Source organism: Gallus gallus, chromosome 1, assembly GCF_016699485.2.
Source record: "Gallus gallus isolate bGalGal1 chromosome 1, bGalGal1.mat.broiler.GRCg7b, whole genome shotgun sequence".
NCBI classification, from domain to species: domain Eukaryota; kingdom Metazoa; phylum Chordata; class Aves; order Galliformes; family Phasianidae; genus Gallus; species Gallus gallus.
The window spans coordinates 155,596,695-155,614,678 of NC_052532.1; the positions used below are offsets into that span (position 1 = coordinate 155,596,695).

General features: G+C 42.3%; 1 protein-coding gene across 8 annotated transcripts in view; it reads left to right on the forward strand.

The window, feature by feature from the left end:
• Nucleotides 1-17,984, forward strand: part of KLF12 (Kruppel-like factor 12) — a 262,674-nt gene that overhangs the window by 54,512 nt on the left and 190,178 nt on the right. The window lies entirely within an intron of this gene.

The following is a 17,984-nucleotide window of genomic DNA, read 5'->3' on the forward strand; positions in this document are numbered from 1 at the left end:
TCTCCAGGTGGAACAGCCCCAGCTCTCACAGCCTGTCCATGTGCACCATATGCTGCAGTTGCCAACCAGATTGGTGGCCTACGCAGGTTGTTAATGGAGCTGTTCTACTGTACTGGTGCCTAGAAGTCAGCCACTAGTAGGACTTGGAGTAGCTGAGGTGTTCTGAGCCCAGTGATCCAGCTGGTTTCCCACCTGTGTTGCACTCCAGTAGCAGGAGGTGAAGGACAGTTTATCTGACCTGCTCAATGAATCATATTTGTTCCACAGTAGTCATATTTCTCTCTTGTAAATCTTGGGGATTTTTTTTTAGAACGTAAGTCAGAAGAATGATTTCATCCCTGCATCCTCTGGTTCCCTTGGTCTTAAGGGTTTTATTTCAATCATTCTGCCTCTGTCAACCATCTGCAGTGTTCTTGTTCAATTCACATTTTCATATCTCCCCGCAGACCTTCCTGCCCGCTATTTTCAGGAGAAAACCTGCACGTTTGGTAGTTACAGGAGGCAGTCCTTGCTTTTGAAGGTCACGGTATTTTACTTGCTTTAACCGATGCTTTCTCCTGTCCTTCTCTTGTTCCACCATATCCTAATATTTCTGCTTGTTTCCCATTCTCTCTTCTTCTCAATGTTAATCCTTGCTCTTTGAGACGTGGCTCTCTCTTTTTCTATTTTCCTTCTTCTAAAATACAAAACACGGTGAAATTTTCTGTCTTTGACACGCTGCTTCCTTGCACATCTCCCCAGTGGTCTGTGTGTGACTTTGGTGACAAGGTTTCCTGTCTGTGTGTGAAAGAAGACCTGCCTCTCGAGCTTGTTCTCACGGGAAGGAATTGCTAAAAATGGCAAAGCTTGGGTACTGGGCTGTGAGAGCTTTTCAAGCAAAAATTAATGAATATACCCGTTTTCAAGTAAGTAGGAATGGACAGTCACAAAACAGCAGTCAGATGCTGGACTTACATGCTAATTCTGGGAAAGGAGCCTCATGTAAAAGTGTTAGACATACGTGAAAACACGAGCACAGCACAGCACATTTAAAGCACAGTTTTCCATTTGCTATGTCTTGCAGTCATTTAGTCTGTTCGGAGAAAGGCTGGATATAACCCCAGCTTTACACTCTAGGGATCGATTGTGTCTTGCATGATTGCAGTAAGCAGTAAGTTAATACTCCCCTGTTTTCATTTCTGAGTAACAGAGGAAATACAAATGCAATAGAGAGAGTGGCATTAAATATGTATTCATTGCCCTTCTCTAATTTTCAGTAGTATTTTGATTCTTCTTGCTCTCTTCCTGCCATTACCTTTCCATTACTGTTAGTCTCCCCTTGTTTTTCATAAGTGTGTATTGATGTTTGTTCCCATCTTTAAAAGCAGTGTGCTATGTGACTATAAAACATAAGGGAAGATAATTAAAAGATATGTAATTTCTAATGGCTTTATTAATCTCATTTTCAGGCAGTACATCCCCATAGCACAGTACTGAAATGAAGCATTCTCTCTGACAGTCGCCCATTAGAGTACATCTACAGATCCAGGATCTTTAATAGCCAAAAACTATTTTATGATCAAATTGTAACATGAAAAAAATAGTTTGCAAAGCTTTGTGTGTGGAATAGAATAAAACCTAGTATTATTTGTGATGGCTTTCTGAGTGTGACTAAGCTGGTGTAACCAAATCCCAGGAGATCAGAGGCATTTAGAAGTATCTGTATATAGAAATAACACCTTTGGTGTGTGGTTACTTTGAGAGCGTCTGTATTTCCGCGTGTCCTTTTGCTGTACTGAAAAGATTTTTATTTTAATAGTGAAAACAGGGTTATTTTGAGTGTATCCACAACTGCTTGTTGTTACTATATAGCTGTTGGATGCTGCAGACTTACACTATATCTTTACATATCGTGAGTTGAGATGTACTGAAACTGTGGGGGAAAGAAAAAGCAACAACCTATCATCACCACCAAAAAACCATGGACCAAGTGCTGACTTCCCTATTCTGTAGGGATCACCATCGATTAGATCATCAGCTCCAAGGACCTTTGCAATGACCTAGATGTGCCACTATCACAGAGTTCAGCAGTATCCAGAAACTTAATCTGACTGGGATTAGCACCAGACTTGCCTCTTTCAGAAAACAGATTTAGCTGGGGGAATGTGGACTTCTGCACAAAGGAACTGTCTTTTGCTGGTTGTGTTGTTCTGGTGGGGGGGCCATGTGTCAGAAAGCTCGTGTTCAAAATCAATATTGAGAAGCTGGCGAAGTGATTGCTATTGTGGATGTATGTATATATATTTTGACATTTAGAATACTGTTGTGTTGTTCAGTGTGGTACTGAGGAATGAAAATGGAGTTTTCTTACGTTCCTTCTTGTTCCTGACAGCTAAAGCTTTGTAGCAACAGTGCATATTGGAGGGTTTGACTAGGTGATCTCCAGAGGTCCCTTCCATCCCCCGTGCTTCTGTGATATTACTTTTTGTCTTTATTTTTGTCTTTATAACACTTTGCAGACGTAATCTGTGAAATATAATCTGCAAAAAAGCTGCAAAAGGCATACAAGTTATTGAAATTAATCACAGTCTGTGAGGAGTTGAGGCCTAATTTTCATTTAAAAGTGTCGGCTTTATAGATAGATGTCGATAGGAATAATTGAAGAAAATATCAGAACTCTTCACAAAACTCCCAGCCCACACACACTGACTGTTTTTCATAGGATCATAGAATGGCCTGGGTTGAAAAGGACCACAATGATCATCGAGTTTCAACCCCCCTGCTATGTGCAGGGTCGCCAACCACCAGACCAGGCTGCCCAGAGCCACATCCAGCCTGGCCTTGAATACCTCCAGGGATGGGGCATCCACAGCCTCCTTGGGCAACCTGTTCCAGTGCGTCACCACCCTGTGTGTGTGAAGAACTTCCTCCTAATTTCTAGTCCTGGTTGTAAGTTAAAGGAGAACTTTTGTCTCCAGACTGAGTCGGGATGCATCCGGATGCTGCAAGCTGTTCTTTTGCAGGTCCGGTGATTTGTTCTTAAAGCTTGTATATAGTGGATATAACGAGGCTGTAATGATTTTGAGGTGATCACAGCGGTGAGAATTGCCATGGGTAGATGAGGTGATCTCTTGAGGTTCCTGGTGGACAAGAATTTCAGAATTCTCTCTTAGCGTCTCTTCAGGTGGTGACAGAGAAGATGAAGCTTTGGAAGAAGAGAGGTGCCAGGTCGTAAGGATCCTGCTTTGGCATGTACCAGACTGGAGGGTGGTGGGAGGGCTGGTGCTTTTTTTTTTACATCACCCTCCTTTTGCTAAATTCTTGCAGTTTGTCAGTAGCTCTTTAGCCTCCATGGTCTGATGCTTCTTGCCTCTGGGAAGTCTTACCTTAAGCTCTAGCTGATATTGATTATCTGCTTGAAAACTGCTTGGTATTACTTTAATTCAGTATTACCAGCATTCTCTCTTACGGAGGAGGTGTTTTGTCTTGGTCTACTTATTGGGGTGGGTGGGGAGGAGAGGGACGAGGGTGACAAACCTGGCACTGCTGTTGTCTTTGTTAGTGTGCTGATCTTCAGGAAACTTCTGAAGAGACGCTTCTGTGAAGATTTCCTGACACGTGCTAGGGTAATGTTGTTTAGTTTGTGGCCTTAGTAGGGTTGTAACAAGATGTTTGTGAATGTCATTCCTGGGTATTAATGGAACTGTGCTTCTGTATTTGTATAATACACTCCTTCTGAACTCATTCAGTGTAATGCTTCTTTGTGGGCTTTTTTCAAACACTGATAAGAAATAGAACACAAAAGAATACAACATTATTTCTTTGAGTATGTGTTGAAAAGAGGGTATTTTGTGTTTGCTGACAGACTGCAGGTTAATATGTTTCCAGTTAAGCTTGTGTATTTTTAGTTGGTTTGTTAGGAAGCCAAACCTCGCTGCTATTTCATTTTGAAACGGTGCCGCTTGTTGTAATCCTGCTCAGTGTGTCAAAGCCCTTTAAACCGCTGGGCCGGGTCCAGGAGATCTTCCCTATGAGGGGATGACTTACATGTGTGATACTCGAGAGATTAGGGAACTGTCGAGACTTCCTGACTGCCCGACACTCGCAGTGATGCCTGCTGTGAGCAGTGGGACATGAAGGCGGGTGAATCGCTGGGCTGATCTTGTGCTGTTGGCACTCCGTCTGTTGATAAGAGAGAGGGAGATGAGACAAGTGGGCTCCCTCGATACATTCGATTAGAAATTGAGCTGGAAAGCAAAATAAGCTGATAGTAAGGCATCAGTGGGGCAGAGAGTAGATGTGATTCAGTGGGCAGAATGACCCATAAAGGCAAGAAACCTTCCCCTGTTTGCCATCCCAGCTGCAAGGCCTGCCCTGACTGCCAAGTTCTGGTAGGCTGCAGCAGGGTGACAGTAGGCCTGTGCTGAGTACGGCTCTGGTGCAGCAGTTTGCTTTGACGCCGTGATACGTGTGGGTTTGTGCCTATGTCATCGTATGTCCTTGTGTATTATGCATGTAATGTTCTCACAGCTAACTCTTCAAGGATGCAGGACAGCCTGATGCTGCCCCTACACATTTTAGCATGTGTGTTGTTTCCAGTACTAACTTCAAGCACGTAGTACCCTTGTGCCTTTTTTTTTTCTATTTTAACTCTCGGTATATTATTTTCATTGTTTATTGATTTATATTACTTCTCCCTTTCATATTAAAATATGTTTCCTGCTTCTCCCAAGGGAGACAAACATTTTGTTTTCTAGTCAGTAATTCATTGTCTTATAAAACCAACAAGTTATAACCTTGCTGCTTTCAGATTATAAGTCTAAATTACAGTTAATTAAAACCAGGTATTTTCAATGGACATCTTAACAGAGTCATAATTGTGATAAGAGGATGCAACTCGATAGGGGTTATCATTAGAATGATGACATTTGCCACTTGTGAGAGTGTTAGTTATTTACAATATTCCTTATCCTTATCACAGAGAATATTGCAGTACTGTACAGCAGACAGCTATATTTGTTTGCCTCTGGGCTGCTGTCAGTACTTCGATTGTATGTGTTCTTGTTATTAACTGAAGTTTGCTCTTCTATCAATGTATTTACCATTACTCATTCCTTTCATCATCATAGTATCATAGAATGGCCTGGGTTGAAAAGGACCATAATGGTCATCAACCCTGCTGTGTGCAAGATTGCCAACCACTAGAGCAGGCTGCCCAGAGCCACATCCAGCCTGAATACGTAGGGTACTCCGAAAGTAATGCCTCCTCTGCATTTCCATGGAAAGTACCGTTCATACAGAGAGCACAGCATTCTTTGATAGAGCAAATTCTCAGCTACAAAACACTGCTTTTCAACATAGTTGCCATAGTTTGTCTGTGTTCCAGGAAATTCAGAGGGATCACTCCTTTCCTAACCCAAAAGATAGTGCATATCACTTCTACCCACAGAGGGCTGTATCTTGAACTTTTTCTTGGATGGGGAATTCACTTGTCACCACTCCCTGGAGTGCAATTCATCACTGGTAATGATGAGATCCAGAAAACTGTCACCATCAGCTGCATAATGGTTCGGTAGATCATAACAAAGGTGTTCTTTCTCTTCCTGTGTGAGCATTTGTGAGACCAACTTGGTGCAAACTTTGTGTTATTCCAACATTGCAATCATCATTTCCAGTGCATTGAAGCTGATATTTAGCTAAATACACAGTTTCCTGGCCATAATATGATGATTTGCACAGATGAGCTGATTGAGATGCTCTTCGTTTCATGGTGTGACAGCTGTGCATAGCCATTTGGAATGTGGGTTGCCTTGCATGTCTCTGTCACCACTGCTGAAATACACGAGCCAGTACCTCAGTGTGCTCACATCCACTGTTTGGTCTTTATAAATGTCCACCAAGCTTCGATGAACATCACATAGAGGAATTCAGTTACACCCCTTTGTGTCATACGCACTTCCATGTCAGACGCCATTTTGTCAGACTGCCTCTCTGCTGCCATCTGTCACACAGCAACAAAATGTAATGGAATACTGGTGGGAAGTTTCAGCCTCTACTGTTGTACCACCAGCATCAGCTTCTGATGTTGGAGGCCAGCATAATAATATAGGAGGCATTACTTTTGGAGCAGCTCTTTCAATGAAACCTCTTCGGTAGCACAGTGTGTGAGACGTGTTCAGTTTGGGTGTTATGGGAGGAGCTGGCAACAGCCACCGGAACTGCTAGCCATGAATTCAGAGAGTGAACTCAAAAAGTGGAGAAGAGATGATATGTATTTCTAGTGAATAATCAGGAGTACAACTTACGATATAGAAAAACTGATTATCTTTTGTATATTAAAAATGTGAAAAAAACAACAACCAGCCCCGTCATCATTCATAGCTAGCGGATGGATTACAGATTTAAGTCAGAATTTGTTTTTTTGATGGGAAAAATGCCAATCTCAGTGAAGCTCTGAGCAGCTTATTGATGGACTAACACTACTGAATATGTGACCCACATAAGATGGAAATTCAGGGAGGAGAATAAAAAGAGAAATGTGTTTAAGAAGCACAGTGGAAGTAGGTGGGACAAGTCACAGAAGACTGTTAGTTTCGTAAGTCTTCATTGACTAGTTTTGGATTATAATTTTAATTTACTTTGAGCCCACTGAAGGTCGTGAGGTGTGGTTTAAGAGTGCTGTCTGTGGATTAACGGCAGGGTGATGTGGTTACCAAACCCGGACCCCTGGAGTTTGTACATGGATCTCTCAGCTGCCAGCACTGGTACTTGGGTGCACGAGGGGACATCTGTGAGGTCAGCTCAGGCACCAGAAGCCCATCCTGGCAGCAGTGGGGTGGGAAGGGGAACAGAAGCACGGTGATCAGGAAAGGAGGATGTTGCTGCCTGATTCAGTGTATTACTGTGATCTGGGGCTGATGGGATGGAATGGAAGAGGACTCCGTCTTTAGAGCGAATTTGGGGTGATTTAGAGCAAATCCAGGTGCACTCACTCTGCCCTACACCAAGAGAGGGTGAAGTGAAGCTCATCGATCACAGCTCTGTTTGTTCCTTTGCCTCTGATGTTGAAGGCCAACATAGTAATATAGGAGGCATTACTTTTGGAGCAGCTCTTTCAACAAAACCTCTTCAGTAGCACAGTGTGTGAGATGTGGTTGGGTCTCAAGGGCGGCCATACGGGCCCTGAACTTGAGCAAGATGTGGGGAAACTTGAGGCTTGAGATCTGGAGAACTGAGGGTAATGCAGAAAGCAAAGCTGATGTAACAAAGGGAGTATCCAAGCGGTAGGGCCAGATGAACCAACTCTGTGACTCAGACTGTTGATGAGGGGCAACAACTTGAAATCTGTGTAATTTTAACACCGAGAGCTGTAGTTACTGTTTGGTACTGAATTAAATGACAGAATATTTTTTCAGTAGGTAATGCAGTTTACGAGCTTCCTCATAATTTCAAAACATGAGATAGGTGTGTTGCTGGAATTAAACCAGGGCTGGGTTTAGCCCCAGGTGCATCTGTAGCTGCTGCTGCCAGTTAGCTTAACTGCTTTGTTAAGCAGTTTAAGTAACGTGCCATGTCAGGTGTTACCTGCACATCAACAAGTAATCAAAGGGAATTGATACAAATGCAAAAGCTTTGATTGTCAGGGAATTACTGATCTTGAACCTCAGAGAACTGCTGAATGTAGTTCTTAGTCATTTGTGTTTCTTCTTCCCAAGGATGGTTTGTACTGATTACAGATTTCAGTGGTTGACCAGAAATTGTTTCATTTGTCTCTGACAGAACTCTGATGCTTAACGAGGCACTGTTGAAGCGGAGCGGTGTTCATAACATCACATCTGCGTTGGTTTTCTGTTACACCTGGAATACTGACAAAAATATAAGTCCTGCGCTCTTCAGCAGAAGCCTTTTCTAGTGTCCACGCCTTGTATTATTATTAAATTATTTACTACTAAGTGATTATTTAGTTAGTTGTTGTACCCTCTTTTTCCTGTAAGATAATAAAGTACGATGAGCCCACTTGCTAGCTAGTAGTGAGTGATGGGAGCATAAGTTGGGATTGATACACTTCCATGGCACGGAGCACAGAAACAGCCAGTCTGACTGAGATCCAGTAAGTACAGGATGAACACTGTTGCTTTTTACAATGAGCTCTGTGTAGTATATAACTACACAGTAGTTATATACTCTGTGCAGTATATAACGTTGTTTCTCCGAAGCACTTTCCAGTCTGGTTTAATAAACTAAGCACTGCAACTTCCTTATCGTTGTTAGCTTCTGATTTTGTAATGATTTTTTTACAGTTCTATCTGTACTTCTTTTAAGTTCTGATAGCTTTTACGTATCAGCCTGGTTGTCTTTTTCAATTAAGAGTGATTGCTGGAATGCGTGCGATGTTACAGAATAGTGACTCAGGCCCCTGCACTGCCTCCTTCTGTCCTTTAGCTCTGGAGGCACGAAGGGCAGCGAATGCAGATGTCACTGTCTGTAGGTAGCTGGGATGACCCCAGTTGAAAATGGCCCTCAGCTGGTGAGAACTTTATCCAGTAAGGTTACTCTTCAGGTTGAACCTGATACCATTAAGGGAGTTGTTGATTCCTGTTGGCCTGAAGAATGCAATGGCTCCTGCTGCATGCAGATGGTAATTGCTGCAGCCTCCTTTAGTTATCCCAGAATTTCTGTCTGGTTGGATGCAGAACTATCTGGTAGGAGGAATGAATATACTTCTCTTTCAAAAAAAGTCAGAAAGATAAGCATAACAACTTTGTCTCCTGTCAGTAGTATGTGGACTGTTAAAACAAGCAGAGAAATGATTAGGGTAGGAGGGGTGAGGAAATACATGACCTGGTATGTTGCAGGTAGATCCTGTCTCCTAACAGTATGCTTTTTCATGAGGTTAATCATAGCTTGCACTGAGCTCTGTAGTATATTATAGAGGTTGAACTGTTAGGACAGTTTCCAGTTGAAATTCTCAAGGAACAGTATTGGGGTCAGTTTTACTCTTCTCAGTTCCTCCCAAAGACATCAAGAGGATGAGTGTGGTTCAGTGACTTGCTTTGGGTTTCAGATTATTAGAAGATTTGTAGCTGGCGAATTTGCTGGTGGAGCTGTTTCAAGTAACTCAAGTTCAAGTTATGCTGCTGAATATTATGTATTCAGCTGTGTGATTTCTTCCTTTTCTGAGCTTTTTGCCTACAGTATCTTGAGGGATAATTATTAGTAATAACGCTAGCCTGCACTTTCAATAAAGGCCATGATAGGAGAAGAGCCATTAAAAATGATTAATGAAGACTACTGGTCAATTGATCAGTTTTAGAGAGCTTACCTTCCTATTAAACCACACACTCATCAGCCACATTTGTATCATGCCAGCCAAATGGACTCGTAAAACTGATTAATGGCATCGCTGTTATCACATAGCATACAGTGTTTTCGGGACTCGATGTGTGTAAAACTATCATGCTGTTTCCATGAAAAAGCAAGTGGTTGGGGCACTTCTAACTGAAAACGAAGAAGGGTCCCAAATCATAATGAATGCAGTGAGGAAACTTGTTGGGGGCTGAGGGAAGGCAAGAATAGGAGCTGAGCACAACTACCCAATAGGTAGAGCAGCACACGTTCAGCTGTGGCTTCCTTTTCTTTTGGAAGCATAACTGAGCCTGGAAGCAAGGTGGCTGGGCTGCTTTGGCATATATCATAACTTGGAGCACTGTGGTATTGTTTGCTTGTTTTTCTTTGTTCATTTTTCCCAACTTTGTAGTAAATTGTGAGCGTGTGTCCTCTCCCAGCTGCAGCTGTGCCAGCTATAGGCAGGTGGCACCTTGGGCTTTTGTCACTTGTCTTTTGGAGGGACAGAATGGGCTTGCTTGAACAGCTTGGCAGGTTCTTGCTAACTCACCTTACCCTGATCGGTGTGGTGAGGTGGGGCTTGTGGATGGAGCTCTGAGGAGATGGCCACCTGCCGTTTGCAAGGGAGTTCATGCGGATCTTACAGACTTCTTTTGGTTATACAGAAACAAACAGCCTCTGTAGCTTTCTTTGTTGCTTATGGAAATGGTTTTGTTCTCTCTTTTAAAACGAGTTTACTCAGTGCAGCTCATTCTGTTGTTGCTTATTCATTACGTGGTTTTGCTCTTAAAGCTGGCAAAGCGCGCTTGGCAGTGCAGTTAGGGGAAAGCCGTGCACTATTTCATGCACAGTGATGATGGGTAGTGCTGATCTTTAACTGCTTTACAACTTCTTTCAGAGCGTAGAAGGAAAAGACGTGGCAGGGTTTTTGTAAGCTGCTACATATACATTGTGTTACATACAAGGCTGGATGTGGCTCTGGGCAGCCTGGTCCAGTGGTTGGCAGCCCTGCACATAGCAGGGGGGGTTGAAACTCGATGATCTTTGAGGTCTTTTTCAACCCAGGCCATTCTGTGATTCTGTGATATATTACATATATTACCAGCATTCATGTTTTTTCTTTCTGCTGTGATATTTCCATTGTCCTGGCGTTCCTTTTAAGGCAACTGTGAAGAAACTCCCTAATAACTTTTAAGCCACGTGAATTTAGCATTTGGCATCCTGATGCAGGATTACTGATTTTCAGATTCTCTGGCAGGTTATGTCTTGAACACATTGTTGTGTTACCAAATGGCGGGGTGCTCACTGCAGCTGGAGAGTGGTTTTTGACACAAGACTGCAGCTCAGTTGTGCTTGTTCCTTTTTTGGGCTTGTGGCAAAGGGGCCTTATATGTTCAGCCACCCTGTGTGTTCAGGTGGTTGGGTGATGGCTGCCAGCACAAGAAATGTTAGGTGCACAATACGTTCAGAAACCAATACTTCGCTGAGTGTCCTAAAGAAATGATGGTTTCCTCCTTAAGCTCTGAATATTTCACTTACAACTGTGTATAAATGCAAGAATTGTTTGTACTTCTAATGTTCTGGGATTCAGCAGCCTCTTAACAAGAAATCATAGAATCATAGAATCACAGAAATGCCTGGGTTGAATGACTGGGTTCAATGATCATCAAGTTTCAACCCCCCTGCTATGTGCAGGGTCGCCAACCACCAGACCAGGCTGCGCAGAGCCACATCCAGCCTGGCCTTGAATGCCTCCAGGGATGGGCCATCCACAACCTCCTTGGGCAACCTGTTCCAGTGTGTCACCACCCTCTAAATAGGGAAATAAGGAAAATCCTTGTTTTATTTTTAACTGGGTTAGATTATAAATGTAGATTATCTTGCAACTTTGAGCAGAGAATGTGAGTGCTACTGCCTGCACCACAGGTAGAGCCAGCGTGGTTCTGTTCTGAACATAAAGCTGGTTTCAGTAATGATATTAAACCAGAAGGGGTGGGGTGGGCGATAGCGTTTGGTAATGCTTCTCGTTATCAGCAGGAAGATATAACAACATGAAACCTGCCCAAACAATGAAATACTTTCCTGTGCAATCTCTGTAGTCAATCCAGTCACTTCATTTAGGAGTCTGTTGGAGAGCTTTGGGCCTTGTCCCCTTCCCCACCATGATGGTAAGCAAGAATCATTGGCAAATCTTTACTCTGTTGTTCTGTGTGGGACATGAACCGAAGTGCAGCAGCACAATTTCAACCTGAGACTGAGGTAGCACTTGTTTTGATATTACTATTTTGTGATTACTTTCAAATGGAATAGAGGTCTCGGAGAGTCGTTATCATTTTGAGAGTACTAAGTACAGTTATACAGTTTTGCTGAAGGAAGTCTAAAACAAGGGGATAAAATGACTTTTCTTAGTTCCATTTCTTTGAGGGTTCGGCGATGTTGGTTTTCAGAGTTTGGCTGAAAGCTCCCATGTTGTTTTGGTGATGTAATTGAGAGTGTGCTTTCTGCAGGTTCCTTAAGTCAGTTATTTCCAAATCAATAGTTTATCGATTCATCAGATTTTTGTGGCTGTGTGCACCTATTTTCATGTATTTATAATCATATAAATGTGTGTGTGTGTATATATATATACATATATATACATTTCTATATATATACATGTATATATTTATATATATATATACACATATATATACATACATTTCTCTCTCCATATACATACATATATATATATATATATATATATATATATATATAGCAAGTTGCAGGTAATTCTTCTACCAAGAAAGGGCCCTCTAAGTCCTTTGACTTCATGTGTGCAGGATGGTAAATAGGATTTTAACTGTAATGTGCAGTTTGAACTGTGTGTGAGGGTAGATGGTGATCTGAGAGACCTTGTGCTGTGTGTGTGTGCTGTGTAACGCAGACATTTCCTTATGTCAGCAAGCTGTCCAAAGTGATGTGTGGCTGTGTTTATCAGAACTTTATTTTATTTAGATCTAACAGAAACCAATGTCATTCTACTTAGGCTAGAGGTGCGAAGGGAACAGTGAGATTTCAGAGCTGTCCATTCAATCAACAAAAAGCCTGGAGGATAATCACTGGTTTTGCAATAACAATTCAAGGGGTTATGTTGCTTTGCTGTGATTTTCTCTGCTCCCTGCTATTTACAGCACTATTCTGGATTGACCAGTGAATATTACCTAAATTCAGACGTTTGAGGACTCTGTTCTTTCTATATATTTTAACTACTGTTTTACCTTCGCAGTGTTTCTAATCTTCTTTGCCACTCCAGAATTCTTTGTGGAGGTGCATACAGTTGCAGATTTTTTCTTTACTGAAATAGAATCATTACTTTCTCAGAGTAACAGTTCTCTAAAATTATAGCACCAGAACTCTAGTATGTTTCTGTATATTATTTTTGTCAAACCGTGCCCTTGAGTTGTATGGAGGTTGAAGTGCATCTTTAAGTCCCAGGAGGTCTGGGACTGATCCTTGAAGCTGTTTGATTCTAAATAATTAATTAATGTCAAATATGAAACCTGTAAAGAATAGTGTTTATTCTTCTAATATTCAACTGGAATTCTTCGTAAGCACTCCTTGGAAGTTTACCCATTGAATAAACCTTTTAAAGGGAGGAGGAGGAGATATGTGGCTTGCAGCCTTCTTGCCAAGGCTGTATGTTCTGTTAGTGACAGCTTCATCCACATCTGGCCAGCTGCAAACCCACTGTTGGAATACCAAGATTTAAAACACAACATCTTTTACAGTCAGACGGGCGAAGGGTGCAGTTTCTCCTGCTGCCAAGACCTTAATGGAACTGAGGGAGTTCTGGTTTCTTGTAAAAGGAAAGCTGGTTTTGGAGGTGTCTCGCTGCCGGGGCTCCAACTGAAGTCAAGGCAGACACCGAGGAGGAGCTGCGTCAGCCTCCCCCTCAGCATCCCTGTCATGGTGCACCCCAGGGACTGAACTGGTGGCAGAGCTGCCGCTTCTTACCTTGAATCATGATGCATTTCAGTCAGCGTGTCTCTTCTTTCTCTATACTGGATGTCGTTCTTTGTGGGAGTCTGGATAAATATTTCAGTCTGTAGGAGTTCAGGAGAGCCTAGGTATCACCTAGCAACAAGCATCCCACTCTCTGCCTCCTGCTTTAGTTTTATTAAAAGACCACTCTGTCTCTTTACTTTTATTAAAATACCAGAAGTTCAAACTTTAAGTTAATTTTCAGAAATATTTTTGAAATATTAGAGCAGCCTGAAGTATTTTTGTTACTGACACCACGTCAGAAACAAAGGTATTGGGAGGTGTTCGTGGTCTTAGAGCAAGTAACTCAGTTTGCCTCATCTTAAGAGAAATTATCAAAGACAAGCGAAAACTTTAGCTGAGAACAGAATAAACTTTGTGTTTGCAGTTGGGTTGTCAGTGACAAAATGCATAGCAGGTGCTCTTGTGGTCTTATTACTTGGCCCCGCTTGCAGATTGTGATGCCTGCTGATGGGACACTGGCTCTCATTGCATTTTTTTTCTTTTCTCTACAGAGAAATTGATGGTGAAGTATCTTGCCTAGTCTAAATTACAGTGGTGCAGAATCCAGTTTATGAAGGTCTTCGGGGCCAGATCCAAGGAAAGAAATATAGGTACTTGAGTGCAGGTGTAGGTAGAATTTTGGGTATGCTGATACAGTACAGTGCTGAACTGAATTTTATCTTCTCCTATCCCTTATTGGTTCTGAATAGAAAGGCCTGTTGCCGATCTGTAGCTTCACATAAATACATAGGAGTATACTATTGGTAGATTCTGCAGAATCCTCCCTGCAAGAGCCAGAAATGTAGGAAACAAAGGAGGGAAGTATGTGGCTACTATTAACATACAAGTAGCCATTCTCAGCACTGCATTGATGACGACCACTTTTCTTGGTGTTCTTTGCACTGCTGAAAGTGTACTTTCAATTAATCTGCTGCATTTGGTGATTAAAGTGGCCTTGGTGATTTTGGAAGTAGTCACTCAGTCTTTATGAAGCTGGATGTGACTCGAGGCGTTTGGAAGGGATTACAAGGGGATTTATTGAAAGGAGTTGCAAGTGCAGATTTGAGAGCTTTGAAGAATAAAAGTGCATATATTTTTAAAATAAAATAAATTATTCAATACAGTGATTCAGAGGTATGGTTATATCAAAATATGGGTTTTGCTTTATAGAGAGAAAAGTTCAGCAAATTACTTGACTTTGTAACATAGTTGATATTTTCTGTGTACGTATGGTTTACCTTGTATATCCAAATTAGAAAAAGGAGGTGTATGACATAAGCAGTACTTTGCAACTGCATTAGAAGGAATTTACTCAAAAATTAATAGTACATAAAAGAGATAGTGAAATGATACTTGTATGAACTTGATGTCTGGAAACTGAGACAAACATATAAAAACATGCCAGTTCATTAAAATACCTCTCTACAAATAAGAGTAGCCTCCGTTTGTCTATGAATATCTAGCATGATTTTAGGTCCTAAAAGTCTTTGCATGTTCCTTACTCGAGCCCTCTCTACCAGGCACTGGGGATGTTGGCCAAATGAGAAAGAGTTGTTTCCAAACTGGACTTTTAAAGTTTCTGTTTGCTTTTTCTCTTGACATAGGAGAAGGAATCTAATGCTGAGTGGTGTGACATGGGACAGAATCAGTGCATTAGATCTGCAAGGACAGATGGCCCTGTTTTTCATGTACATTTCCATGTCGTTTCATTTCCAGCTGAAGCTGTACAATGCTTCTGAAAATGAGGCTGCAAAACGGTGGAGCTGCTTGTTGAGCAGATATTTGCAGATTGATGTTTACCTCTCAGTGTCTTTGTGGTACTAAGGTTAGTGGGCGATGTTGGTGATAGGTGGACAGTTGGACTAGATGATCATAGTGGTCTTTTCCAATCTTAATGATTCTGTGGTTTTCTTCACCCATAAACAGCCTAAATAAAGTCATGGTTAAGTTACTTTGCCTGTATGTGTAGAATTTGTGGCGAGTGTGCATTGCCCATCACCATCAGTGCTCTTTGCCACCCTTGCTGGCCATCTCAGTGCTAGGAGGCTGATTCCTGTCCTGTCTTCAAACCATGTGTACTGTATTTTGGGTGTCCTGGATTGTGTTTTGGGCTGTGGGATGATTGCAATGGTGGCGCTTGTTGTACTTAGCAAAGAAGAGACCATGCAGAAGTACTTCCATGAGCATGGAGTGCACTAGGGAGGGGGACTGCAGTGATGTGGCATGTGGAAGGAAATGGGAAATGGGCAATTCATTGCTTGGTCGATCATGCAAACTTAATGAAAATGAATAAGCAAAGGCAGTTATTGCTAAAGAAGTATGCTTTTTCATGAAAGGGCAGTTGTACATGATTTAATAATGCAGACATTGTCATGATTGTGATTAGCTACATAGCTGTGTGTTAGCAGTTTTGAAACTCTTATCTATGTTTTTTAATATTGCCATAGCCACAGTAACCTAAGAAGACTGCCAGCATTTGTGTGTTTTGTGAAGCTAAGTTGCACTGCCGGTGTGTACTGTGCATTCACGTGTCTGCATGTATTTAAGTAGTAATGATGACAAAACATGGAGGACTGGAAGCAATTATGGGTCGTGTTGTCCTTCTCTGACAGAGACCCCACAAGAAAAGTTTTGAATTCATTACATTTAATTTACAAGAACTTGACTAAATCATTTCCTGATTTAGTCAGGAAATGAAGTGAAAAACAGATATAAAAAAACTGGTCCACTTGCCTCATTTTTGAACACTCGGATGAAGATCTGCTAGAAACTCAAAGGAGATTCTTCCAGTGTTCAAAAAGGAACTACTGCCCAAAGCTTGCAGGCTTAGTTGTGCACCAAAGAAAATCTGCTTCGTAAGATCAATGCAGATAACAGCAAGGGAGGTTAAACAACAGCAAAAAAAAAAAAAAAAGATCCTACAAGATACATAAGATGTGGAGCAAATGGGCACTCCATTACTGTTTGAAAGATGACCTTGTTTGAATGATATAGAAATAACAGCAGATTGTTTATAGTAACTCTGACAGCAGATTTACACCATTTACATTATTAAATGAGACAATGCATAAGTAACATTTTAGTCCAGATATATGCACACACTCTGGCAAGAGTTTGTCGATTATTTAAATTTTGGATATCTGAAATTTTTCTAAATTTTTAAAAAAATTAGGCTTCTTGTTTAGTCTGGAGAAGAGGAGGCTCAGGGGAGACCTCATCACCCTCTTACAACTACCTGAAGGGAGTCTGTGGTGAGGTGGGGGTCGGTCTCTTCTCTCCGGTAACAGTGACAGGACTGGAGGGAATGGCCTCAAGTTGCACCAGGGGAGATTCAGGCTGGACGTTAGGAAAAACTCCGAGAGAGTAGTCAGGCTCTGGAATGGGCTGCCCAGGGAGGTGGTGGAGTCACTGACCCTGGAGGTCTTAAAGGAGCATTTAGGTCTTGTATCGAAGGGCGTGGTTAAGTGGGGAAATATTGGTGGTAGGTGGATGATTGGACTGGATGATCTTAGAGGTCTTTTCCAACCTTGGTGTTTCTGTGATTCTATCAGTATTTTTCTTAAATCTGAAGGAGTGTCCCAAAGTTGAGTAGAGTATTTAATTCTGTATTATACGTTTTTCTTTTATATTTTCATGTGGAAATGAAAGGTAATGGGGAGCTGGCTTCCTCAGACATAAAAAAGCTGAGGTATTCAACGAGTGCTTTGCCTCAGTCTTCACGGGTGGTCAGGCTTCCCGTGTCTGCCAGGACCATGAGCCTCTAGGTGAGGGTGTGGGGAGTGGTTTCTGTCCCACTGTAACGGTGGAACAAGTCCGAGTTCTTCTCACGAAATTGAACGTGTATAAGTCCATGGGGCTGGATAATATCCATCCTAGGGTTCTGAAGGAGATGCCTGATGTGGTTGCCGAGCCGCTCTTCGTCATATTTGAAAAATCATGGCTGTCTGGTGAAGTCCCCGGTGGCTGGAAAAAGGGAAATGTTACTTGCATTTATAAGAAAGGGAGAAAGGAGGACCTGGGGAATACAGGCCAGTGAGCCTCATCTCTGTGCCTGGGAAGATCACGGAGCAGATTCTACTGGTTACCATGTTAAGGCACATATGAGATAAAGAGGTGTTTTGAGACAGCCAGCATGGCTTCACCAAGGGCAGATTGTGCCTGACCAATCTGGTGGCCTTCTATGATGGAGTGATGGCTTCGGTGGATGGGGGAATGGCAATGGAGAAGTGGGCCCATGAAAACCTAATGAGGTTCAACAAGGCCATGTGCAGGGTGCTGCACTTGGATCGGAGCAATCCCAGGTATTTATACAAACTGGGGGAAGATTGCTGGAAGGCCAACTGTGTTCTGAGCTGCATTAAAAAAGGGGTGGCCAGCAGGGAGAGGGAGGTGTTTGTCACCCTCTACTCAGCTCTTGGGAGGCCCCATCTGGAGTACTGCATCCAGGCCTGGGGCCCCCAGTACAGGAAGGATGTGGAGCTCTGGGAGCGGGTCCAGAGGAGGGCCACTAAGATGATCAGAGGACTGGAGCACCTCTCCTGTGAGGAAAGGTTGAGGGAAGTGGGCTTGTTTAGCTTGGAGAAGAGAAGGCTCTGGGAGACCTCATGGTGGCCTTCCAATCCTTGAAGGGAGGGTAT